The sequence below is a fragment of the Orcinus orca genome, chromosome 20, assembly GCF_937001465.1.
Source record: "Orcinus orca chromosome 20, mOrcOrc1.1, whole genome shotgun sequence".
In the NCBI taxonomy this organism is placed as follows: Eukaryota; Metazoa; Chordata; class Mammalia; order Artiodactyla; family Delphinidae; genus Orcinus; species Orcinus orca.
The window spans coordinates 42,200,031-42,227,471 of NC_064578.1; the positions used below are offsets into that span (position 1 = coordinate 42,200,031).

The following is a 27,441-nucleotide window of genomic DNA, read 5'->3' on the forward strand; positions in this document are numbered from 1 at the left end:
TTTTATTTTATATTAGAGTATAGTTGATTTACAATGCTGCATCAGTTTTAGGTATACAGCAAAGTGATTCAGTTATATATATATCTCCATTCTTTTTCAGATTCTTTTCCCATATAGGTTATTACAGAATATTAAGTAACGTTCCCTGTGCTATACAGTAGGTCCCTGTTGATTATCTATTTTATATATAGTAGTGCGTGTATGTTAATCCCAAATTCCTCTCCCCACCTTTCTCCTTTGGTAACCGTAAGTTTGTATTTGAAGTTTGTAGTCTGTTTCTGTTTTGTAAATAAGTTCATTTGTATCATTTTTTTAGATTCCACATATAAGTGATATCATATGTTATTTGTCTTTCTCTGTCTGACTTCATTTAGTATAATTCCATCCATGTTGCTGCAAATGGCATTATTTCATTTTTTTCTGACTAATATTCCATTATACATAAAAACGCTACCTCATTTAACTTGCATTTTCCTTAAGATTTGGCAGGATTGAGCATCTTTTTTTTTTTTTTGGTAATCAATTTCCAAGCCATTTTCCAGGCCTCTTCTGTGAATTGCCTATTCATATTCTTTGCCCACTTAAAAAAAATAAGTTTATCTTTTTACCCTATCACTTGCTTTCCTGCTTGAGCACACAGCAGGTGCTTGGGACACATGGGATCTCAAGCCACCCATCCACTCTGTATGGGGGCACAGCACCTTTGGGCCACACTGTGGCTCTGACATATTCCTTTAAAAGAGATCACATAGCACCTCTTCTTGGAAGCTTTCTCAGTATTCCCACGGCATTTGGGGATCACTGATGCTGAAGCTGGCAGTGACATGTGCTAGCACTGACCAGGAGCCCCTTTTAAAGTCAGGGGACCCTGTCACACACAGCACCTCGGGCCCCACAGCCAGCTGGGGCTTCCATCTGGAGCTGTCAGCCTCCAGTGGGCTAGTCCCAGGCCTGGCCTCAGCCCAGAGCTTGGGGCTCTATGGGCCCCACCCGCAGGAGCCTTCCACAGCTGAGGGCCTACTGTGTGCAAGCCATAGGCAAGGTGGCCCGTGACCATCACTTTGTTTAATCCCACTACATTGACAGATGCCAACTCCCAGTTCCACAGCTTGCTCCAAACCTCCCAGTGTGGCCCCGGGAAGACTGGGATTTGAACTTGGATAGACATCCCTGCTTTGCTGATGGCCCTGCTGCACTCCTGGGCTGGCTGCTCCTGGAAGCTGAAGAGTGCAGGTCAGTAAAACCAGGGCCCAGCCACAGCATCCAGCACCCCCCAACATCCACACCCACTCCACAGCACACGCACCCTGGTCCATCGCCTGAGCTGCTGCAGGCAGAGCGCTGGACAGCCCGAATTCTCATTGAGGGGAACGCCCACCTTCCCCCTCCCCATGGCCCCACTTTAGAGGATGCTGAGTAACAGGTACACAAGGGGAGAGTCATCCCTGAGCTCAGAAAGCCTCAGGTGGAGGACCAGATTCAGCCAGAGGTCCACCCACCCTGGGTGTCCCTGCCCCATGAGCCAAAGGGAGAGAGAGGGAAAGAAAGTGGGGCAGGGGTTCCTGAAGGTCAACAGACCAAAGTTTGGTCAACTTCTAATACATCTTCCACTTAATATTAATATTTAATACTGAAAAATCCTAATGGTGACCTGATTGTCTCCTGTGAATTCCAGCCCTCTGAGAGAGCCTATCTCTCAAGGTGACAAGCTGGTGGTACCTGAATTCATTACTGCCTGATTAATTATGCCGCCTTTGTACAAGGGAAATGGGGACTTCAATCAGCCACAGCCGCCACCCCTGGCCACCACCTCATCAGGCCGGCCGCTGTTTGAGAGCCTGGCCCAGCGCCTGACATGGGGGCGACCGGGAAGCTGTGAGTGGTGGCTGGTTACATGTGGCTGCCGGCGGTCAGAGGGCTTGGGATGTGGGGCCCTTTCTGCAAAAAAGGGCATTTGGGCAGTCGAGGGAAGGAGGGGCGAGTTGGTTCTACCAGCTGCTGAGTGGAGATTTCTGCTCTGTCCCAGGAGGGGCCTGACCAGGAGGCCCTCCTCTGGATTCTCTGAAACTGGCTGTCATCCCTTCAGGAAGGGGCACTAGGTCTCAGAAGGTGCTATTTAGAGCAAATGTATCCCTTGGGATACAAGGTCACTTTAGTGAAGGCAAAGGTTTACTTGCCAACTACCCAGAGCCGTGTTCGGGCACGGCCCTGGTGGGCATCAAAGCACAGTCTCACCATCTGGGGTGGGGCTCAGGGCAGCTCCAGGTACCTATGCAGGGTGAGAACGTCACCTACTGACTTCACTGGTTTGTTAACCTGCCAGGGCGCTCCCACTGCGGCCCTTCTGCATTTGTCGAGGTCTACCAAGTTGTGCAATGCAGTCATATTTGAAGAGTTGCAGAGTGATATACTTTTTCAAAGAAGAAAAGACTAGATATCTTTGCAAATGTCAGTTCCCCACCCCTATCCTGAGCCTGCCCTGTGTGGAGCAACGGAAGAGGTACACACCAGCCTAGTGCCCTGTGAACCTTGGCCTCAGCAGGTCTGGTTTAAAATAGTACCCTGTCATGGATGTGCTGTGTGACCGTGGCCAAGGTACCTAACCTCTCTGAGTCTCGGTTTTCAGACGGCACTATGTGCCCCACAGGGTGGCTGTGAGAGCTAAATAAGAGAGTACACGTGAAGTCCCGGTTTTGCCCCAGAATACCTCCTGACATGGGCCAGCTGAATCCAGCTGTTTTGGTGCCACTTTGTCAAAGCTGAGCAGTCAAAAGGGGCAATGCTGGTTTTCGTCACTAAGCTGTGTGTGAATCCATCTTCTCACTGCGAAGCTTCAGGGACTGGGAGAGCATGCATTACGGGGCAATTCTACAAAACCTTGTTTCTAGGCCACAACAGAGCAGTCCACACCCCCCAGCTTTGCTGAACTGCCCCACCCTAGCTGCCCTCCCTGGAGGCGTCACTGGCCTCCTCACAAGCCACCTGGCAGGTGTGGTCACAGAGGAACCCCTACAGGGCGGGGAGGGAGGAAGCAGGTCTCAGGAAGACCCAGGACAGTTGCTCACGTCCTAGGGAGAAGGGTGTGTGCACAGAGGTGTAGCCAGCAAAGCCATGAAGAGTCGGCAGTGGTTCAGGGGCACCAGGCAATGGGGACAGGGGTGTCACCAATCAGAAGCTAGGATTAGAGTTTAGTCAAGGGAAAAGTCTAGGTCCAGGTTGGTCAGAAGCTGCCACACGTCAAACGGCAGGAGTCCTCAGCCTGTCAGGAGCACTGAGGCTTAGACTCCCCCATTCGGACTCGTGGTGCAGGCCCGGCACCTGAGGCAGGGCTGGGCTGGGTGTCTGAGCCTCCACTTGGAACCCTAGAGCACACAGGCTGAGGTCCTACCAGAAACTAGGTGGCTGGGTCCCCAAAAGAAAGATCTAGTAGCTGGGTTCTCCTGAGGACCAGAGGGAGTGGGGCTGGGGCAGGGAGACTGAGTCCATCCAAGGGAAAATGGGGCAACAGCCTCTATAGCATCTTCGTTTTCAGCAGATAAACTGACAAGGTTCAAACTTTGGAGGTTTAAAAACAAGCTAATTGGGAAACCTATGAAAGATATAAAGGTTGCTTAATGATTTGACCTTCAGATGGGAACAGCAGCCACCTTCCTTAGGTTGCCAGGTGCCTAGACACATGCTCAACACCACCTGAGACATCTGTTACCCGCCTCCTCCAAACTCACTTGGAGAAACTGCATGTAGCGTGCTTGGGGTCATTTTTCTCAGTAAGGGAGACTGGCCCCTCCTGAGCCCTGGCTGTGAAGCTGCCAAAGGGCCTCTGAAAAGACAAAGGGGAAAGAACAGACAGCAGGGCAGGGGCTCTTACTTTCTACCCCTTTGGAATCATAATATGCCCATTACACTGGTAAGAGATGAAGAGATTTGCCCAAAGGCACAAAACCAATGGCTATGGACTTTCAGTGTCCCCCAAAATTTACATGTTGAAGCTCTAACCTCTAATGTGATGGTATTTGGAGATGGAGCCTTTGGGAGGTAATTAGGTTAGATGAGACCATGAGGGTGGGGCCCTCATGATGGGATTAGTGGTCTTATTAAGATACCAGAGAGCTCACTCTTTCTGCCATGTGGGGACACAGTGAGAAGGCAGTCTACTGCAAACCAGGAAGAGAGCTTTCACCAGAGCCTGACCATACTGGCATCTTGATCTCGGACTTCCATCCTCCAGAACTTTGAGAAAATAAATTTCTGTTGTTTAAGTCATCCAGTCTATGGTATTTTATTAAGGCAGCCTGAGCGGACTAAGACACCTGTGAATAGTCTTTTCTTTGCTTTTCTCCTGTCTGCTTCTGAAGCTACACTATTGGCCCAAAGGACTAGGTGAACACCTTGCACCAGAGCCATCTATGCAAATGCCAGTTCTTAATGAGTACAGAACCTTCTGGAAACTGTCAAGAAAATGCTAGGACCCTGATGACGAGAGGATCACCCACAAAGACAAAGGCCTTCACCCACCTTCAAATGCTCTATCTTATTACCTGTCAGTAGATGACAGGCTGATGCAAAGTCCCAAAGATAGGGAGGCCAAGGGGTGAGCAGTGGGTGGAGGAGGCACCAGCATCCAACCCCACGTGGGACATCTGGGCATTTCAACCTGAGAGCATAGCAGACACAGAGGCTGAAATGTGTTCCCCCAGGCTCCACCCCCAAGCCCAGGGGCTCCGCAAGTGAAGAAGGTCTCTAGGACACCTATTACTCAGCTGCCTGGTACAGGAAGAACACTGGACCAGGAGTCAAAAGACTTGGTTGTCTATAGATCAGCTCCTCAATTTGTAAGCTGGGGCCTTAGAGCAAGTTACTTAACCTCTCTGTGCCTGAATTTCCAATCTGTAAAGGGTATCCACACCTCACAAATTAGGTTATTATGGGGATCAGTGAGAGAACAAACAATGGTGGCTCTATAAGGGCTGGTTTCCTTTCCTGTTTTTCCTGCCTCGGCCTCTGTATTTGCCCGTTTGCTGTTAATTTATAGATATTTCACAAAATTCACTGACTGGGGAGAAAAATCTTCCCCACTTTAAAAAAAAAAAAGATGACATAGTTTTTTGGAAAGAATATGGGTCTTAGGTCAGAAAAAAAAAAAAAACATGTTAATGAGCCTGGGACATAGTAGGTGCTCAACGAATATTTGAGGAAGGGAGAAAGGAACTCCGCAGGAAGAATGAGTCCCTTTCTCATCAGGTTCCCGTGCCTTTGCTACAGTGCACATTCAGATATTTGGGGGTCCTGTCCACACATGCCTATCTCTCTCTGGAGTTTTGAGCTCCACTAGGACAGGCACTGCCCAACACTGAACCTGACCTTTGGCAAAGCTCAGCAAACTTGGGGTGAATGGAAAGAAAGCTTCGAATGCCTACACACTACATACACACAGACTGCCAGACTCAACAGAATGGTTTTCAGGCTGGCAGGAGGCTCCTGGCACCTGACTCTTTGAATACGGATGACATGTGGGTATGTCAGAGTGTGATCCTGCTTTAAGAAAATGACTAGTTTCAAAGACGTGAGAACAATCAATTTGATCCAATAAAATTCAGAAAAATACATTTTCCATTAACTGTTATCGATAGTGGCAAATTTGTGTGGTCACATTAGAAATATTGATATTTCTGCCTTCCAACAACCTCTTTAGTCATTGTTTGCATGGAGTATTTTTTCCCATCTTTGCACTTTATACCTTTCTTATCCTCATGCCTAAGGTGTGTCTCAATATGTAGTTGGCTTTCCGTTATTTATCCTGTCTGTCAATTTTTGTAGTTTGATGGCAATGTTTAGTTCATCTACATTTGATTTAATTACTAACATATTTAGTTTTGTTTTACTTTGTTTTGTTTTTGGCCACGACGCATGGCTTGCGGGATCTTAGTTCCCCGACCAGGGATTGAACCTGGGCCCATGGCAGTGAAAGCACCGAGTCCTAACCACTGGACTGCCAGGGAATTCCCTCATATTTACGTTTAAATCTACAATGTTTCTATTTCTTTTTCTATTTGCCTCACCTTCTTTGTTTTCTTTTGAAGTAATTATTTTCACATCATTTATCCCTCTAGTATTAGCTTGATATATATATATATATATATACACTCACACGCTAGAGATTATGTTATGGACAGAATTGTGTCCCCCTACCAAACTTATATGTTGAAGCTCCAACCCCCAGTGTGACTGTATTTGAAGACACGACCTTTACAGAAGTAATTAAGGTTAAGTGAGGTCATAAGGGTCTGACCTGATAGGATTGCTGTTCTTATAAGAAGAAACACCAGAGAGTTCTCTCTCTTTCTGACATCTGACGACAAAGGGAGAAGAGGGCCATCTAAAGAGAGCCCTCAGGGCTTCCCTGGTGGCGCAGTGGTTGAGAGTCCACCTGCCGATGCAGGGGATGCGGGTTCGTGCCCCATCCGGGAAGATCCCACATGCCGTGGAGCGGCTGGGCCCGTGAGCCATGGCCACTGAGCCTGCGCGTCCGGAGCCTGTGCTCCGCAACGGGAGAGGCCACAACAGTGAGAGGCCCACATACTGCAAAGAAAAAAAAAAAAAACATAAAGAGAGCCCTCACTAGAACCTGACCATGCTGGCACCCTAATCTCTGACTTCCAATCTCCAGAACTGTGAGAAAATAAATTTCTGTTGTTTAAGCCATCCAGTCTATCTTATTTTGTTATGGTAGCCCAAGCACACTCAGACATTATAAAATGCATCTTAACTTATTAAAATAAAAAAAAAAGATTCGTAATTTTACTAGTTCTTGAACAGTGTAAGAACCTTAACACATCTTAACTCTATTCACTCCCCTCCCACTTCTTGTTCTATTGCTGTCATACATTTTTATTCTTATATATATATATTGTTAAAATGTTTTTCTATATGTATTTAAAACCCCACAAGATATTATTTTGGTCAGATTTACCCACTTATTTTCTCTTTCTGCTGCTTTCTACATTCATTCCTTTTGGCATTTCTAAAGTTCCACTTATGACAATTTTCCCTCTGCCTAAAAGAATCTCCTTTAGTACTTCTTTTAGTAGATATCTGCTAGTAACAACTGCTCTCGTTTTTTGTGTATTTTAAGAATAATCTCATTTAACCTTCATTATTGATAAGTATTTTTATTGGTTAAAAAATTCCAGGGACTTCCCTGGCAGTCCAGTGGCTAAGACTCCATGCTCCCAATGCAGGGGGTCCAGGTTTGATCCCTGGTCAGGGAACTAGATCTCACATGCCACAACTAAGAGTTTGTAGGCCACAACTAAAGACCCTGCATGCTGCAACTAAATACTCCCCATGCCACAACTAAGGATCCAACAAGCCACAACAAAGATCCCATCTAAAAAATTCTAGATTAGCTTTTCAGTGCTGTAAAGATGTTATTTCATTGTCTTCTGGCTTTCATGGTTTCTGTTAAAGTTAGCACTAAGTCTTATGATAGTTCCAGTGAAGGTAATCTGTCATTTTACTTGGCTACTTTTAATATTATCTCTTATTCTTTGATTTTTGGTAGTTTTACTCTGATGTGTCTAAGTGTGATGTTCTTTATATTTATACTGCTTAGGGCTCTAAAAGGATTCTTGAATCTGTGGATTTATGTCTTTCAACAACTTTGGAAAATTCCTGGCCATTATCTATTCAAATATTGCTTCTGTTCAATTCTTTCCCTCCCTGTCCTCTTCTGGGACTTCAACTACAATTATGTTAAAACCTTTTCACTATGTCCAAAATACGACATACTCTTTCTGTATTTTCCATTCTTTTGTCTCTTGATGCATCACTTTGGATTTTTTTTTCTATCTTCCAATTCACTAATCCTCTCTTCATCTGTGTCTAATCTTCTTTGAACTCACCTGTTACTTTTTTTTTTTTTTTTTTTTTTTTTTTGCGGTACGCGGGCCTCTCACTGTTATGGTCTCTCCCGTTGTGGAGCACAGGCTCTGGACGCACAGGCTCAGTGGCCATGGCTCACGGGCCCAGCCACTCCGCGGCATGTGGGATCTTCCCAGACTGGGGCACGAATCCGTGTCCCCTGCATCGGCAGGCGGACTCTCAACCACTGCGCCACCAGGGAAGCCCACCTGTTACTTTTAATTACACATTTTCAGTTATAAAATTTCTATTGATTCTTTTTTTATATACTTCTATTACCTGTTGGAATTTTCCATTTTGTCTTTAATCCCCTTGAATGTGTTGATCAGAGGTTATTCTATCCATATTTGTCTATATCTGATAACTCTAATAACTGGATTTCTGTGAGTCAGTTTATATTAACTATTTCTTCTCTTGGTTTAGGGTGACTTGGTCTTGTCTCCTGGTATGCCTAGTAAATTTTGATCAACAGCTACAGGTTGTACATGAAAAATTATAGAATCAATGCGGTATTGTGGATGATGCTATGTTTCTCCAGAGATTTTCTTTTGCTTTGTAATGCAGTTAGTATAGAGGCAGACCATCTTAATCTGGTTTGAGTCAAAGCTGTACCTTTGTGAGAGTTGGTCCTTTTTTGATTTGCCCTTACTACTGGTATAACCTTTCAAAGGTCCTAACCAAAAGCCTAGGATATTACCAGGGCCTCTCTGAGATTGCCAAAGCTTTGCTCAGCTTCTTAGCACTGAAATCACTGCCTTGAAGAGGCAGTGAAGAGGTAAATGCCTTGAAGGGAATAATAGTGCTGTTATGTACTAAATATTTGTGCCCCCCCATTCATATATTGAAGCCCTAGCCCCCAACGTGGTGATATAAGGAAATGAAACCTTGGGAAGGTAATTAGGTTCAGATGGCGTGATGAGGGTGTAGCCTCTATGATTGGATTAGTGCGCTTTTTTTTTTTTTTTGGCTGCATCGGGTCTTTGTAGTGGCATGCAGGGTCTTCGTTGAGGCAAGCAGGATCTTTTTGTTGCAGGCTCTTTGTTGCAGCGCACATGGGCTTCTCTCTAGTTGTGGTGTGCAGGTTTTCTCTCTCTAGTTGAGGCAAGTGGGCTCAGTAGTTGTGGTGTGTGGGCTTAGTTGCCCTGCGGAATGGGGGATCTTAGTTCCCCAACCAGGGATTGAACCCGCATCCCCTGCATTGGAAGGCGGATTCTTTACTACTGGATCACCAGGGAAGTCCCTGGATTAGTGCTCTTATAAGATGAGGAAGAGACACCAGAACTTCCTCTCTCTGCCATGTGAGGACACAGAGAGAAGGTGGCAATCTGCCAGCCAGCCCTCACAAAGAACCAAATCTGCTGACACCTTGACCTTGGACTTTTAGCCTCTATAACTGTTAGAAATAAATGTCTGTTGTTTAAGCCACCCAGTCTATGGTATATTTTATAGCAGCCCAAGCTAAGACAAATGTCAAATGTCAGGCTCACCTTTCTATGTTTCCATTCTCTCCAGGATCTTGCCCTCTCAGGTTCTTACTGTCAGACAGATTTTTTAAATTATCCAGCTGTTCTGCTTGTTTGAGGTGGGAGGTTTGGTTTGATCCAGGCTGGTGTTCAGAGCCAGAAGCAGAGGTCTCAACTATTCCTATAGCATAATTGCTCAGTTATAATGATGGTTAGCACAAAAATGCAGGTTTAGGGTATTAGCTTTGGTGTAATAAATTCCATCTGAGTGGATTAAAAAAAAGTACACATTGGTTCAACTGATTGGAAAAAGTAGAAAATTATAGTTTTCTATTAAGGTAAATTATTCTAATTAAATGAGTATAAGAAGCTTTTGAGCAATCACTGGAAACATACAATATATCACAGCTAATTTCCCAATATTTTTCCCACAGTGAAGTATACCTCTGGTTTATAGTAGTAAGAGTTAGAGGAGCTGCTAGCATTCCCAGCCCTCCACCAGGCTCTGGATCACACGGCTAGATGCAGCCAGGTCCCTAAAAAGACAACATATTAGACTCAGCATGATAGCCCAGGCAAACTCATTCAACAAACATATAGCAACCAAATTTAAACAGTCTTATCTTACTTCTCCAGAAGTTTCAGAAATTGTCCTTTAAAGTACAAACATCCACAAAAACTGAGATGAAAACAGAAAAATAATTTTCCATAACAGAGTAGAGATGTGATACTGCCAACTACTTGTCAAATGACAATTGCTGTTTTAAGCTTTGCCCCAACAGATGGTTCATGTCACATGGGGGAAAAGGCCATCAAAGCACAAAGTTCGACCTGTTTTGGCAGAGTATCAGGATGAACAATTAACCCAAAGGCCAGGATGCATGCTGAATATTGAACTGCATGTCCTACAGGAAGAGAGGGAAGATAAAAGCAGTTGGGAAGGCTGAGGGTATCAACTACAGGCACCCATGTTTTGATGAGCAAATGGCTCATCAAAATGGCTGGGCCTTGGTATAGCTTGGTATAGCTACAGTTACTAAGTGAAATGCCTTGGGAACTAGATGGATGGAAATAAATCTATGAGCCCAAGAGACCAATCCCTAAGAAGGTTACAGACTGGTTAACATGATAATGCTTTGGCCTCCAAACACAACTGGGAGACTCAAGACCAACAGCTCAATTTGGATTGCTTCAGCTAACAAAATAAAGAATGATGACAGGAAGTCCATGGTGGTCTCTCAACTCCCTGGAGGGACACACAGAGAAGAAAAAGTTGATTACGGGCAGGTTATAACCACAGAATCTATTAGGATTAAATGGGTCCTCCACGTAGACCTAGTCTAACCACCTTATCTTATAGAAGATGAACTGACACCACCCAGGGAGCTCCTTTTCATCTGTCAGAACCCATATCAAACATCAATTCTTCTGCAAAGCCTTCCATGCTTCCATTTGGTGGCTTCCTTCTTTGTTATTTTCTAATCTGAAGTGTCAGCTCCATAATTTCAAAATCTCAAGCAGACAGAAGGTCCTCCATAGTGTTTCTTGAACGGACAAGTGAGAAATGACATGTGTAATTTCACAGAGCAAGACATGGGCCAGTCGTCCTGAGCTCCAACCCAGACAATTTAGTCAGGCTTCAAGGCAGGTTCCCAAGTTTGAAAACGCCCTGCAAAAAGTAAAAGATAAAAAAAATTTAAACATTAAAAAAAAAGAATAATAAAATGAACCACCATGTACTCATTACTAATATTCAACCTTGTTTCCATCTATACCTTCACCTACTTTCCTTACTACTACATAAAACTATTTAGATCTTTTTTTAAAAAAAATAAATTTATTTATTTTTGGCTGCATTGGGTCTTTGTTGCTGCATGCGGACTTTCTCTAGTTGCAGTGAGCAGGGGCTGCTCTTCATTGTGGTGCGTGGGCTTCTCATTGCGGTGGCTTCTCTTTGGAACATGGGCTCTAGCCACACGGGCTCAGTAGTTGTGGCTCATGGGCTCTAGGGCACAGGCTCAGTAGTTGAGGCACACAGGCTTGGGTGCTCTGCTGCATGTGGGATCTTCCCGGACCAGTGATCGAACCTGTGTCCCCTGCATTGGCAGGCGGATTCTTAACCACTGTGCCACCAGGAGAGTCCTACATAAAACTATTTAGATATAAAATCTAGATATCATATCATCTGTAAATATTTTAGCACATATTTCCAAAATACATCGGAAATGTTAAAATATTTTTAAATACTTAAAAATGTAACCATATTATCATTCTGAAATAATGTAATAATACTTTTTAAATATCAAATACCACACTGGTGTTCAAATTTACAAGTGTCCTGTGAATGTCACTTTTTTCTTTTTGCCATTTATTTGATTTAGAATCTAAATGCAATATTTTCCTTGCAAGTAATTATTAAAGAACTGAGTCACTTGTAGTTTCACAAGATGTGGATAGTTTTGATTATGTTCCCGTAGTGTTGTTGATCCAGATGAGGCTTGATCAGATGGAGCTTTGATTTGTGTGGGGGCAGGGCTGTAAGGAGCGTCAAGATGCCTTCAGAGTTTGTGCTGAGTTTTTCCATTAGCACATCATGTGGGTTCTCTCTTTTCAAGACTTAGTAGCCATAGCTGATCATGCCTAGATCCATTAATTAATTAGGAATACAAAATGGTGATGTTCTTTCTTTCTTCATTTATTAACTGGAAATACTTTTACAAGGGGAAATTTCCCCTCATCTACCATCTGGCCACCCAAGCCCAATTTTAAAACAATTTAACCAAGACCATGCTTTCTCTCAAGTTAGAATCCTCTGCAGGAGGATGAACAGCTTTAAGCAAACCTTCATTTATTCTTTATTTTCTAGTCAAGAGTTAACTGAAAGACGGTGGGCCTGACGGCTGCAGAAAAGACCATCTCACTTGGTTCTGAGGACCTGCCTGCCCTGAGATTTTCTTTAGAAGCATTGCTCCCGGGTTTGTTCTAAAGGTCTACCCTTTCTCTTTGAAAATGTTTTCTCCTGTAATTAAGGGAGTTTCTAATTTAGAGAACCGATAAAAATTCATCAAACTTATATTTTAAAAAAGTCATAATCCTGAAGCTGCAAAGATCTGGCTCCAGGGAAATCCTGAATTGAGGAAAGATGCTAATCAGGACAGAATTTAAGACAACAGTTTATAATCTTTCATCCCCAGAACCGAGACTATCCCAAGGAAATGCCAAGTAAAAAAGTAAAATCGGCGATTGATTTTGCATTTTGAGAAACTGGCCAAGCTTTTTGATCAAATGCTGATTGCAAGCCTGATTCAAGGTTAAGCAGATAAAAGAGTCCTTCAGGGTACCCCCGCTTTCGGTGCCAGCATGCTATGATTTGGAAAAACCAGATTCTGGCAATCAGGGACCTCACTTGTTCCACCGCCGCAGAGGAAATGAAGGATGCTTCGCCTCCAGTTCCTGGCTCCTGTTGACATGCCCTCGGGTTCCTGCTGGCGCCAGGCTGGGAGGGAGAGTGGTCCCTGTCGTACTGTCTGCAGAGGTTAAACGGAATCTCTACTCCTCGACTGAGGAAAGAAAGGCATCTTCCTCATTAATTTCGTGAGGCTGGGGGCCGTCGCGGTGATCCAGCTCGGTCCACCCCCCGGGGAAGCTGTCGGGGCAGCGGGCGCCCAGGCCTTCGTAGCCCCTCTTGTCTACTCCAGACCCCCAGGACTCAGGGCCTGGGAAAAATCCCGGTCTCTGTCGGGTCTCTCCCCATAGGCTTTCCCTTGGCTTCCTCGTGGTTTGCTAATTTTTGGTGCGGCCTTGGGACAGTCTGTGCCTCCGTTTTCCCAGCTGTAAAGTAATAAGGTTAGTCTGGACCCTTGATTCCCAGAATCACCCAGGAAGCTTTTCCAAAACCATCTGTCAGGGTGGCCCTGGGGACTCACCGGAATGGAAAGAGGGGCCCCGGGGCTCGCGGAACGGGCTGGAACCCAGGACCCGGGCTCTCCCGCCTCTCCAAGCGCTCCACCCACCGGCCTGCTCTCGCCCTCGGCCCGGGCGGGGTACTGCACGTTTCCGGGCGGGCTCCGGGAGGCTGGGGAGGGCGGACCCGGCTGGGCAGCCCCACCGGAAAGACTCGTTTTAGCCGGAGCAGGCGGAGGCCGGGCGGAAACAGACTTGTCGCCCCCACCTCGGGCCCTCCGGGTCCCCTGCCCCCAGCGCAGCCCCGCCGGACAAACGCCGGCCCGCAGCTGGGCAGCCCTGGGGTCACCCCTCCCACGCCAGTCGCGCCCCCCCAGGCCACACCTGGGCTCCGCCTCGGGTCCCGGGGCTCTGACTCCGCGGAGCTTCAATGGGGGAGGGGAGACCGACCAAGAAGGGGGTGGGCGCGACCCGAGAGGGGCCCCGTTGCCAAGAAACCGACCCCGCCTCGGGCTCTGGCCGCGAGCAGCCGCGGCGCAGCTGCTTCTTCCCCCTCCCCCCACGTCATCCCGAGCAGCCCTGTAAGCCGCAGTGCTCAGGCGACCCCAGGCGGAGACCGGAACCTCGGACGGCGGCTCTGCGGGTGAAAGCCCTCGGGCACGCCAGCCGACGACCCCAGGCCCGCCCGCCCCGCGTGGGCCGCGCCTCTGGGCCCCGGGTGGGGCCGTCCAGCCGGCCCAATCACTCCACCTCCGTGGGCCGCAGCCTCCAAGTGGGGCGCTCGGGCTGAGCTGTGTGGCGGCGAGACTCGGGCCCATAACGAAGGCCCAGCTGAGTACGGGCGGGTCTGGGGTTAGTGGCTCAGGTCAAATGGTCAGCTGGCGCGCGTAGGGCCCCCAGCTCCGCCCGGGGGGTGTCAGGGCACGAGGGAGGCCGGCCCCGCCCAGGCTGCAGCCCTGAGGAGCACTGACAAAGCATTTCCTCCTCTCGGGGCCTCTTCTCTGCCTTTCCTGCTGGGGAAGATCGGCACACCCAGGTCTCTGCCACAGCCTCCCTAGGGATACAACGATGCACGGGATGGGACATCCAGGCGTTTTACAGGCCTTCTGTGAGAACGGAAACCTAGACAGAAAACAGCCCTTTCTGGGAAGGCGCTCAGGTGACCAAGAGCGCACATCGACGACCGGCTCAGATCCCTGCTCGCCGCTCAAAAGCTTTCTGGGGATTTAAGCCAGGCGAGGAGTGCAGATGGAGAAGTACGACTCCCCGGAAAATACCCACAGTAGCCGCGGGCCTCTAAGAGCAAGTGCTGCTTAATCGTCAGGCTTGGTTTAGACGGAAACCAGTCTGGAGACCAGTTAAGAGAAATGCCAAGTCCAAAGCCCCAGACTTGAGCGCCAGATCTGTCCTGTCCCGTAATCCTGGGTGACTTGGTCAATATATTTAAAGTCTCTGAGCCTCACAGTGTTCTCATGCATAAAAAGAGCCTGCCCTACCTTACTTTCAGAGTCCAGCTAGAACAAGTGGAGACAGCAAACATGACAACTCACTACTACCAGTTTTCTTAGCACCTGGAAAAGAATGTACAACTGCCAAGGTTGCTGGGAGGGAGACTCCCATCCCTGAAGGAAGAGAACTTAAATAAGAACTTTATTTTTCCTTCTATAAAAGTACAATTCCATAGTGGGGAAGTGTAAAAATCAAGGAGTCGTTAGAAGCCATTTACTGAGGTTTAACTTTCTCTTTTTATCAAGAAATGGATGGAGGTTGGACAGGAATGCTGGTACTCTAGATGTGAGAGAGTTAAGAGCATCAGTTATGGAATCACACATACCTGAACTGGAGTCCCGCCTCTGTTTACAAGCATTGTTACCTTAGATGAGTGACTTAACCTCTCTGAGCCTCAGATTTCTTAGCCATAAAATGGAGAAAGTAATAGCACCAGAAAATAATAATATGGGGCTATTGGGAAAATTAAGTGAGATGATTGTAACAGTGCTTGGCACAAGGCCCAGCACACTGTAGTACAAGATGAATGCTAGCTAGCGCTTTTTCTCTTATTCACAGTGGCCCCTACTCTTTCCCTTACCAACATTCTATTGTAAAAAACGTCAAATATACAGAAAAATTCAAAGAATTGTACAGTAAACACCTGTGCATGTTCCACCTAGATGGTACAATTAGTATTTACTATACTTGCTTCAACGTATCTGTTCATCTTCAAGCATCCAAGACTGTAAGAAATTAAATATCTGTTGTTTAAGCCACCCAGTCTGTGGTAGTTTGTTATGGTAGCCCTAGCAAACAAACAGAACCCTTTAGGATTAGATGAAAATTGGAGTTATCAGTGTAAATTCATGGTTTTCAATATACATTAAAATAGATATAAAAATAAATGCAGATGTAAATGTGTGTGTATTGTATAACTGTGTATGTATGTTTGCATGTCTGTATATGCATTCATCTACTTCCTATCTCTGTTCCCAGCCATGTTCGCTGAGAGTCCCTGGGAGCAATGACGTCCCAAAAGCCATACGTTCCCCTAGTGTCCAGATCTTGCTTTCTAAATACCATTCTCCATTAAAAGGGCAGGGCAGGGAAAGTACAAGATGAGCCTGGAATATCTTTTTGTGCCAGAAAATAAGGAAGTGCCCAAAGAATGATACAACATGTCAAACAGACACAGAAGGAGCTGCCACTGGCCAAATCTGGGGTCATTATGATCCACTGAATGAAAGAGAAATCCGTGAGTCCATACATTAATAAATGGGGAGAATGGTAGAATGCTTCCATATGGCAGAATGCCAACTATATAAGGAATAATGGAGTGAGAAAAGCATCATCTCACAACCAGCAGAGTAATTCATCCAAGAATCATCAGTGGATGCTAGAACTTGTAGGAGGAGGTTTGATGAGGAACAAGATATTTACGTAGTTTCAAAGACCGCTCCCCCACCACTGCCACACAAAAAGCGTTTATTAATTACAAAGGTAAAGAGTAATTTTGTAGTAAAGAAGCTTGGCAGATACAGATACACCTTAATGAAGTTACCATCATCAGTAATGGGACAAATCGAAATCAGGTGCCACCTGACAAGATGCACCTAGAGGAGCAGCCCCTGTGAACTTCCTGCCCAAAATACAAAACTGAATCGAAACCTGAGGGGACATCAATCAAACCAAACTGAGGGACAGTTACAAAATAACTGTCCCATAGCCTTCAAAAGTATTAAGGTCATGAAAGTCAAGGAAGGACTGGGGAACAGTAGAAACAGTTCCAGATTGAAGGAGACTAGAAGATGTGACAATTAAGTGCATCACAAGATGCTGGACTCAATCCTTCTGTATAAAGGATGTCATTGAAACAACTGGTGAAACTTGAATAAGGTCTGAGGCGTAGATGTGAGTAATGCATCAATGTTAATTTCCCAGTTTCAGCTATGTATTATGGTTATTTAGGAGAGTGTCTTTGTTTGTAGGAAATACACATTCAAGTTTTGGGGAGTGACAGGGTATCAAGCCAGCAACTTATTCTCATATTGTTCAAGAATAGTGAAGTTCTTTATACCGTATTTGTCATTTTTCTGTAGATTTGCAATGATTTAAAAATAAAAATTATCTATAGAAGATAAGCATATGAAAAGATGTTTAACATAATTTGTCATTAGGGAAATGCAAATTAAAACAACAATGCAGGGACTTCCCTAGTGGCACACTGGTTAAGAATCTGCCTGCCAATGCAGGGGACATGGGTTTGAGCCCTGGTCTGGGAAGATCCCACATGCCACGAAGCAACTGAGCCCATGTGCCACAACTACTGAGCCCTTGTGCCACAACTACTGAAGCCCATGTGCCTAGAGCCCGTGCTCTACAACAAGAGAAGCCACTGCAATGAGAAGCCCGCACACCACAGTGAAGAGTAGCCCCCACTTGACACAACTAGAGAAAGCCTGCACACAGCAACAAAGACCCAACACAGCCAAAAATAAATAAATAAATTTATTTATTTTTTAAAAATGCAATATTGCTACACACATATTAGAATGGCTAAATTCCAAAACACTGACATTACCCATTGCTGGTGAGAAAACGTGAAGCAACAGGAACGTATATTGCTGGTGGGAATGCAAAACCGTGCAGCCACTTTGGAAGACCAGTTGGCAGTTTCTTACAAAGTGAAACATAGTCTTACCATACGACCCAGTCATACTCCTAGGTATTTATCCAACTGATTTGAAAACTACGTCCACACAAAAGTGTGTCCATGAATATTTATAGTAAATTTATTCATAATTACCCCAAACTGGAAGCAACCAAGATGTTCTTCAGTAAGTGAAAGGATAAACAGTGGTAAATCCATTCAATGGAATACTATTTAGTGATAAAAAGGAATTAGCTGTGCAAAAATATGGGTGAATATTAAATGTCTATTGCTAAGTGAAAGAAGCCAGTCTTAACAGGTACAGATTTTATGATTCCATTTATATGACATTTTAGAAAAGGCAAAACTGTAGAGACAGTAAACAGATCAGTGGTTGCCAGGGGTTTGGAGAGGGAGGAGACTTGACTAAGATGAAGCACAGATGATTTTTTTTTTTAAGGCAGTGAAGCTATTCTATATGATGCTATAATAATGGATACTATGCATTTATCAAACTCATAGAACTTTACAGAGCAAAGAATGAACTTTAATTTGTGTAAATTTAAAAAATCACTTAGGAGGTTGGAGAATCCCAGGATTGAATAACGACAAGAGAATTTAACTGTATTACCAATGGATGAAGTAACTTCACTGAAGGGAGTGGGAGAGTAACTTTAGAAATGAGTGGAGACTTAGGACTAAAAGCAAAAGGAACTGTACGTAAATACTGAACTCTAGTTGATATAGTGTTTCCCATAGGGGTAAGGGTTAACAATTGTAAAACGACTCAATATATATAACAATTACATAAATGGATGGTGGATGGTTGGAGCCAGGTTTCTCACTAATGGAGTGTTAGTTTACACATAAGCAATAGGAGGAGATTAGAATGATCCATGCAGTAATAGATTAGAGTTGGAGATATCAGTATGAACTCCCGTTTAGCTTAATATAGATAAATATGGCTACGTCTAGAAATATTTAGAGATATGTGTGTACACAAGTTAGTATACACACATATATTTTCTTGCTCTGTCATTTGAGAGGCCCTAGAAGCAATAAGACCCTGGTAGCAATGAATGCACCTATTGCCCAGATCTTGGTTTCTATTATCACGCTCCAATAAAAAGGATCCAGGGCTCCTTGGAGAAATGGCTGATTCTAGGACTGGGATATACAAGATGAGCCTGGAGCATCTTATAGTGTTAGAAAGTAAGGAAGTCTCCATAAAGGCAAAGTTATGGAGGTATGTCAGAGACACAGGGACCAACTGAAAGAGCTCCCAATGGCAAAACTGGAGAAATTTGATTAACAATAACCTAGTATTAGATTTTAACTCAAAGTATAATTTAAAAATATCCATGAGTCCATACTAATATAAATAAATTATTAAATAACTAATTGGGGTAGAATAGACAAATCTTTCATGCAGAAGAATTCCAAATAATTTATGGATGTACTCTGCCCTAAGAAGGTAGAGCACACTCATTCACTCCTTAAGCATCATGACTTCCTTCCAAAGAGCACCGTAGGGAAGGGGGTGGGGAGGAACCATACGGTGGAGAAACCTGACAAACAGTTCCTAGGCCTGGTTATCAAGGTCACAGTGAGAGCGCATATCCTAGATAGGATATGATGAGAAGGTACTTCACCTCTGTGATCTTCCTCTCCAAAACCCACAACCTAAGTCTAATCATGAGGAAGACATCAGAAAAATTCCAACTGAGGGACAGTCTATAAAATACCCGACTTCAAATCTGTGAAGGTCGGGCTTCCCTGGTGGCGCAGTGGTTGAGAGTCCGCCTACCAAGGCAGGGGACACGGGTTCGTGCCCCGGTCCGGGAAGATCCCACATGCCGCGGAGCGGCTGGGCCCGTGAGCCATGGCCACTGAGCCTGCGCGCCCAGAGCCTGTGCTCCACAACGGGAGAGGCCACAACAGTGAGAGGCCCACATACCGAAAAAAAAAAAAAAAAAAAAAATCTGTGAAGGTCATCAAAAACAAGGTGAGTCAGAGAAACTGTAACAGGCAAGTGAAGCCTAAGGAGATATGACAACCAAATGTGATATGGTGTCTGGGATGGGATCCTGGGACAGAAAAAATGTTAGGTAAAAAATAAGGAAATCTAAATAAAGGATGGACTTTACTTAATCATGTATCAATATTGGTTTATTAATTGTGACAAACGTACCATATTGATTCAGGATGTTAATGACAGGGAAAACTGGGTGTGGGGTATACAGGAACTCTCTGCACAACCTTCACAACTTTTCTGTGAGCTAAAACTACTTGAAAATAAAAATGTATTAAAAATCATCTTTAGAATTTTAGAAAGCTCAATATTGCGATAGAGAAACAATCATTGTTCAGGCCTGTCAGTTCTTATGGTCAATCAGCTGTACGTGTGCAACTCTAGTTAGAGGCTCTTGCCTCTAGGTGACATTGTCTTCTGTTCAGGTTTTTGGACTAGTCAAGTGTACTGCCAGACAGATGGACTGATAGAAAATTTACAGTCTTTATCTCTAGAGTTTAAAATTGTTTGGGCAAGCATGCCAGAACACCTAATAAAACTCGTGGTTTGGATTGATGCTAGGAGTCCATTTGAAATGCCCCAAAATTGCTTTGGACCTCAGCTACAACAAGGAGACCTTTGGGAGGCCCTTTGCCCTTAAGAAACATTTTTTTAAATTAATAAACTTTACTTTTTAGAAAGCAGTTTTTGGTTTACAGAAAACATGAGTAGAAAGTGCAGAGAGTTCTCATATACTCCGTTCCTCCCACACAAAGTTTCCCCTGTTTTAACATTGTATTTGTGTGGTACATTTGTTACAATTGATAAGCCAATATGGATACATTATTATTAATAATAGTTACATTGTTTACATTAAGGTTCTCTCTTTCTATGGGTTGTCACATCTCCACCATTATAGAATCATATAGAATAGCTCCACTGACCTAAAAAAACCTGTGCTCTACCCATTCATTCCCCCCCAACCCATTCTTCCCCTGAACCCTGAAAATCACCAATCTTTTTACATTTTCCCTAGTTTTGCCTTTTCCAAAATGTCACAGAGTTGGACTTTTATAGTATGTAACCTTTTTAGATTATCTTCTTTCACTTAGAAATAAGCATTTAGGGCTTCCCTGGTGGCGCAGTGGTTAAGAATCCGCCTACCAATGCAGGGGACGGGGATTCGAGCCCTGGTCTGGGAGGATTCCACATGCCACAGAGCAACTGAGCCCGTGCGCCACAACTACTGAGCCTGCACTCTAGAGCCCGCGAGCCACAACTACTGAAGCCCATGCGCCTAGAACCCATGCTCCGCAACAAGAGAAGCCACCTCAATGAGAAGCCCACACACCACCATGAAGAGTAGCCCCCGCTCGCCACAACTAGAGAAAGCCTGAGCGCGGCAACAAAGACCCAACGTAGCCAAAGCTAAATAAATAAAATAAATAAATTTTTTAAAAAAGGAAATAAGCATTTAAGGTTCTTCCATGTCTTTCCATGGCTCCATAGTTCGCTGCTTTGTAGTGCTGTATAAATTCCATTGTGTGGATGTTTCACAGTTTATCCAGTCACCTATTGAAGGATATCTTGGTTACTTCCAAGTTTTGGCAATTATGAATAAAGCTGCTATAAACATTCGTGGGTGGACATAAGTTTTCAACTCATTTGAGTAAATACCAAGCAGCATAATTGCTGAATCATATGGTAAGAGTACATTTAGTTCTGTAAGTGGCCAAACTGCTTTCCAAAATGGCTGTATGCACTATTTTGCATTCCCACCAGCAATGAATGAGAGTTCCTGTTTCTCCACATCCTCACCAGCATTTGGCATTGTCAGTGTTTTAGATCCTAGCCATTCTAATGGGTGTGTAAGTGGTATCTTATTGTTGGTTTAATTTGCAAGTCCCTGGTGAGCATATTTTCATATCTTCTTTTGCTATTTTTTGGTGAGGTGTCTGGTAAGATTTTTGTCCATTTTTAAACTGCGTTGTTTATTTTCTTATTGTTGATTTTAAAGAGTTCTTTGTATATTTCAGAAAGCAGTCTTCTATCAGATGTTTTGCAAAAATTTTCTAGTCTGTTTTTTCACTCTCTTGACAGTGTCTTTCACAGAGCAGAAGTTTTTAACTTTAACGAACCTCAACTTATCAATTCTTTCTTTCATGGATCATGCTCTTGGTGCTAGATCTAAAAGGTCATCGCCAAACCCAAAGGGCACTAAGGTTTTTTCCTAGGTTATATTCTAAGGGTTTTATAGTTTTGTGTTTTATATTAAGGTCTATGAAGACCTAGTTTTTGTTGTTGTTGTTTTTGCGGTACACGGGCCTCTCACTGTTGTGGCCTCTCCCGTTGCGGAGCACAGGCTCCGGACGCGCAGGCCCAGCGGCCATGGCTCACGGGCCCAGCCGCTCCGCGGCATGTGGGATCTTCCCGGACCGGGGCATGAACCCGTGTCCCCTGCATCGGCAGGCGGACTCTCAACCACTGCGCCACCAGGGAAGGCCCGAGACCTAGTTTTAATTGCAAACCCCAAGGGGTGGAAATCGTCAACACCTGGAACACCTCACGTGGAAATAATAATAATTGAAGGCCGAGTTGCAGTTGAAAACACCCACGACAAGTGTGGCAGGTGAGATCTAATCCTCCTGGAAAGATGGCAAGTTCTTTCAGACAGAGGTGCCAGAGATTTCTCCCCTAAGGATATGCTGCTTCTCCTTCATGTTTCCTGACTCCTTTTCAGCCACGAGGGGAGTTAATCTTATCAGGGAAAAAGGCAGGGACAGAAATATTCCTGCTTGCGAGCTGAGGATCACTTCCGTCCCCATCCTCAGTGTCATTCCCACCCCCACAGGACGGGCAGGAGAAGAGAAGGGAAATCCATCCTACTGCTTCAGATGATGAGGAGCTGAGGAAAAAAGAAGCGGTGAACAAGAATTTCGAATTATTATTTGTTCGGGGTTAATTTTTTTCTGCTGCACTGTTGTTTCTTTGCATCTGATTCCAAGAAAAGGACAGACTCCAAGGAGGGGCTCTGGAGAGATCACACTTCCGTACCCCTGCAGGACTACTTTGCTTGGAGGTGGGGCCCGGAAAGGGATGCTGCGGAGGCTGGCAATGGAGGCTGGAGGTTTGCAAGGAAAGTTTTTCTTGTGTATGTAAGGCTTGAGCAAAGACGTCCTGGGACGGGAGCTGGATCTTTTGATCTCCAAGGCAGCCCCAAACCTATTCAGGGAAAAATACACCCTCAGGGCTTCCCTGGTGGCGCAGGGGTTGACAGTCCGCCTGCCGATGCAGGGGACATGGGTTCGTGCCCCGGTCCTGGAAGATCCCACATGCCGCGGAGCAGCTGGGCCCGTGAGCCATAGCCGCTGGGCCTGTGGCGCGTCTGGCTCAGGTGACCCTCTCCAAGGAGGAGATTCCAGAGCTCTCTGTTGAAATGTGCTAAGTCTGAAGTACCTTGGGGATGTCCGAAAAGCAATGTGTTTCTTGTAAAGCCCCAATAAGTGAGAGCAAGGGCTTCCTGTTTCCTGGGAGCACCCAGGGTTCTAGCTGGTAAGGGGCAAGCATGGAGATAAGTGGTCCAGCAAAGACACTTCTTCTTTACCAATCTTAGTATTAAAATCCCTCTGATGGTCCAATGGGCCTTGGGCCAAAGGCAGGAAAGAGTTCATGAAAAAACTAAAAATAATTCGCTTATTTCTTAGCTAGGCTGGCTTTGCTCAAGTCTTGGCAAAGGAAGAAGAAAAAAACAAAAAACAAAAAAACTTGAGAGCAGAAATCCATGGCAACAAGCAACTTCTGTTTATGGATAGCATCCCAGGGAAACTGTCTGGCTGTGACAGAACAGAAGTGCATGTGAAGTCAGACGTATCCATTTACTTTCCTCTGATTGAGCAAAAGAAAATTCATACCTGTTCTATCTATTCATGAGAAATACATTCTTATATTTTTGTTTGACAAGACATATGCCATATTGTTTCAGGAGTTTTGAATAAAGATGATAACATACCACTCTGATTGCTGACCCAGATTGCAAACTGGGTTTCTATAGCCTGGGCTACCAAGAAGAAAGGGGGACAGGATGAAAGGGGTGGGTGTTCACAGGTGGAGGTTCTAATTTCTAATTAAAATTCCTGTCACTTTTTCACTTAAACTGTTGACTGCCCTCCTTGATCCTCTTTTTAAATTATAACTGGTTTCAGACATACAGAAAAGCAAAGTGATCCACATTCCATGATCTCTAAATATTTTAAACACATTTTAGAATCTCTTTCAGTTTGTTCTATTATTTCCAGTTCCTGGGATGTCAATTTCTCTGTTGGAGCAGACTCTCTCTCGTGGTGGTTTGTAATTTATTATTGTGAACTCAACTTCAGCAGGGGTTCCTTTGGGAGTCTCATGTGCCTTGATTGCAAAACCAACATAACTGGAAGTGGTGTGACCCTCCCATCTAAGACCCTGAAGCTCTGTTCTCATTTCTGACCGGGCCCACTCTCAGGATCCAGTAAAGAGTTCACTACAGATGTATGTGTCTCAGAGAGCTGCACCCCACAGGTGACCACGTGTGCTTTTGAAGTCATCTCCCCTGCACTTGGCACTGGTGCCTGTCCCGAAAGACACTCCTTTCCATGAATAAGGACATTCACATTTCACATCTTCCGCTTCCTCCTGTCGGGGCTTCTGGCCAATCAACACTTTTATCCATCAATATTCCTCCCAAGCTAAAGAAATGCCTCTCACACCATAGAGGCAAATAGGAGCTGCTTTATGGATTTTGCTGGCACTGTCCATATTCCTGTTTTACAGTCTGGAAGTTGTAAACAATTAGAAAACCATGCTCCAAAGGAGTGTGACTAGAAGGGAAACTCTTTACTATGCTAATTTATCTTCCCTTCCATAGACTCACAGAATAGTCTGACTTTATCCGTAACACACCACACTCTCTCTGGCTGCCGTGGGGGAGTCAGCCAAGCAAGACTGAAGAGATGGATGACAGGGAGATGGATGAGGGAAGGACCACCAGAAGCCTTGGAACCTGGAATGGGAGGCGAGAAATGAGGAGAATGAACAAGAATGGCCATTCTTGATTAGGGGAGGATGACTATGGAAGTCTAGAAGAGGAACGTTCCAGGGAAGCCAGAGCAGCGGGACAGAGGAGGGGAGGGCAGAGATGGGAACAAGACTCTGGGCAGGTGTGCAGTGTGGGGTGGGAGCCCGGGAGGCAGGCAGGTGTCCTTTAGATGATGTAAGAGGTCAATGCTCTGAGGCCACATTATCTGACAAGCAGGGTTCGGGCTTTGGCCAGAAGGTTACCATCATTTTGGCCCCTCCATGGTGGGGAACCCTCAGGTTCTGACTCCACTGTTCCCATCCCCATCAGCCCTGCTGACACAGTGTATCACATGAGGCGGATGCCTCGAACTGGAAGACATTTCCGGCTCAGTGATACAGCGCCTTAGGAAAACTGGTACCAAGCCAGGGTCCCTGGGCCTGCTCTGCTCAACCAGTATTCCCTCTTAAGGATGCTTAAACCTCTTGGACCACTTAGGTGAAATGAGAGCTCCTGCCTACAGGGGTGGGGCCAGAAGAAGGAGGGGGAGCAAAATCCCAGAGACAGGAACAGTGGTGGGGCGACAGAGCCACGTGAGGGCCTGTTACCCAAAAAGGACTCTGCCTGTAGCACAAACTGCAGGATGGGGTATCTGTAATCAGGACCAGGTGACTGGGGGCGGGGGGGACCTGACACGCACACCCACCCCTGAGGATACCTAGATTTGAGGATAGGAGGCGAGACTTTCAGAACCAGTTTTGAGCCCTCAGGTTCTAATCAATTTTCCAAGTACTGAACACATTCAAATGGTGAGGTTTTCACCCTGGGCCAGGGGCTGCACACGGTTTAAGTGCACATTACATCTCAATGCACGCCTGTGGCCGGCTCCCGGTTACTCCCCAAGATCTAACGAACGCGTGCCCGCCGTTCATCTGTTTCTCAGCGAGTATTCACAGAGAGTCTTCCAAGTTGCGGGAGTGGTTCCAAACGCAAAGGGTCAGTGTGAATGGGACAGACCAAGACGCTGACCAATCTGTCCTCATGAGATTCACATTCAGGCAGGGAGAGATAATAGAACAATAAATAAACAAGATACCTTCAGAGAACAAAGAGTGCTATAAAGAAAATAATACATGTTAATGGTATATAAAGTGACTGGGGCAGGTGCGGGAGGTGGGACACAGCTGGTGATGGGAAAAGCACCTCTCACAAGGTGGGTTTGAGCTGTGATCGGAATGACAAGGAGAAGCTAACCAAGAAGATCAGAGGGAAGAAGTTTCCAGGCAGGGAAATCGCAAGTGCAAAGGCCCTGGGGCAGGAAGGGGCTTGAGCAGTTCCAAGGGGGGAAGAGACCAGGGTGGCTGAAGCCTTTGGGAAGGAGGAGAGTGGAACAGAGAGGAGAGGCAGGCCTCGGGCCACGTTAACAGCTGAAGTCTATTCTGAGCGCAGTGGGAAACCCTTAGAGGGTTTGAGGTTGGGGCGTGACATGCCAAATCATCTTTTAAAAAGTCCCCTCTGGCTGGGTGTGGAGAATGGGTTCTGGAGGACAATAGAATGACAGGGTGCCAGTGGAAACTATCACATTTGTCCAGGTGACCAGGGATGGAGCCCTGAGCTAGGATGGCAAGGGGAGATACACAGTACGAGCTGGTAAAGAAACCTGTTGCACATGGTTTGACCTACTACTTCCCAAACTGTCTTGAAGATGGAACCCTTTTATCTTGTATCCTATTCCTGTAGCATGGGTGTTTTCCGTTGGAAAATATGGCTGTTTGCTCTGCCCATTTCAGCTAAATTTTCATTCATGAAAGCCATCTTCTTTGTTGGTTTTGCCCCTGCCAGTTGGTCTGGGTGTGAAATTATACTATATCTACTTGACTGCACAAGTCAATTAGTCCAGAAGCTTGGGGCACGTAGGCACTGCTTCTTCTGAATTTCTTAACAGAAGGGTTCAGAAAAGAATTTAGAAGACTACCCAACCCCCGACTCAAACATTCATCGTTCACTGATACAGGTTTCTGATGACGGTCCCTGCCCATGAGCAGACTCCTATCTCTGCACTCAGGTATTTTAGATGCCTGTAGGATCAGCAGAACTCTGCAAAAGTAACATTCCCACGAAGGTTAAACAGTGACTTGAAGTGCAAATTATACACTTTTAAAATGCAGGCCATTATTCTAATCAGAATAATAACTAATAGTATATGTGCCAAGACAAAGGTGAAATTCAAGAGATACAATTTGCCGGTGGTGGGATCAGTTATCATACCTCACTGCCATGCACTTCCTTCGTTACCAGGAGCAATAGATTTTGCACTAAAGATTCTCACCTAAATCCTACTGTTATACATTATCTGCAAAACATGACACGAACGTAAGCATCTTTGAAAACACAGGTACACATGTTAATAGTGGGAAAATAAACTCAACTGAAATCAGTAAAGTCGCTGCTCTTCAGGGAGTGATCAAAAGGTAACAGCAAATAAAGATGCAGAGGCATCTTCCACAGTCAAGATGCTTTACCATCCCACACTGTGGCTGGGACTAATGCCTGATGATGCCAAGGGCTCCTGGGATGGCAGTTCAACGGATTCGGGCTCCAGGCTCAGATCTGCTGCTGAGCCTGAGGACACATTTTAAAGCCCATCCTGACTGCACACAAAACACATCTCACGCTTCCAGATTGCCATTGTATTTGGGAATTAAATCAATTGCTTCAAACTGTAATCCTTGGATATACCATAATAGAAATATCTTGAAATATGCTGTGGTCACATTACTGGGGCCTGCTAGAATGTATACATTAAAACCCAATGATGACAACTGGGAAAGCCCACTGAGTTCGGCCCCAACCTGTGAGATTACACTCTTGTTCTGTAAATAAATGGACAGGACCAAGGAGATGTTTTTTGTTGTTTTTTGATGCATTTCAAAGGCCAAACAGAAGGAGATGC

At 45.2% G+C, this 27,441-nt stretch overlaps 1 long non-coding RNA gene across 28 annotated transcripts in view; it reads right to left on the reverse strand.

Annotated features, from left to right (window-relative positions):
* Positions 1-27,441, reverse strand: part of LOC117198252 (uncharacterized) — a 236,229-nt gene that overhangs the window by 12,677 nt on the left and 196,111 nt on the right. For 11 of the 28 annotated variants that reach the window (XR_007474149.1, XR_007474155.1, XR_007474147.1 and 8 more), the window contains 2 exons: positions 9,828-11,052; positions 9,408-9,564 (listed from right to left, as the gene is read on the reverse strand). This is a non-coding gene — a long non-coding RNA (uncharacterized LOC117198252). The other 17 variants (XR_007474163.1, XR_007474162.1, XR_007474160.1 and 14 more) reach the window with 12 other exon arrangements.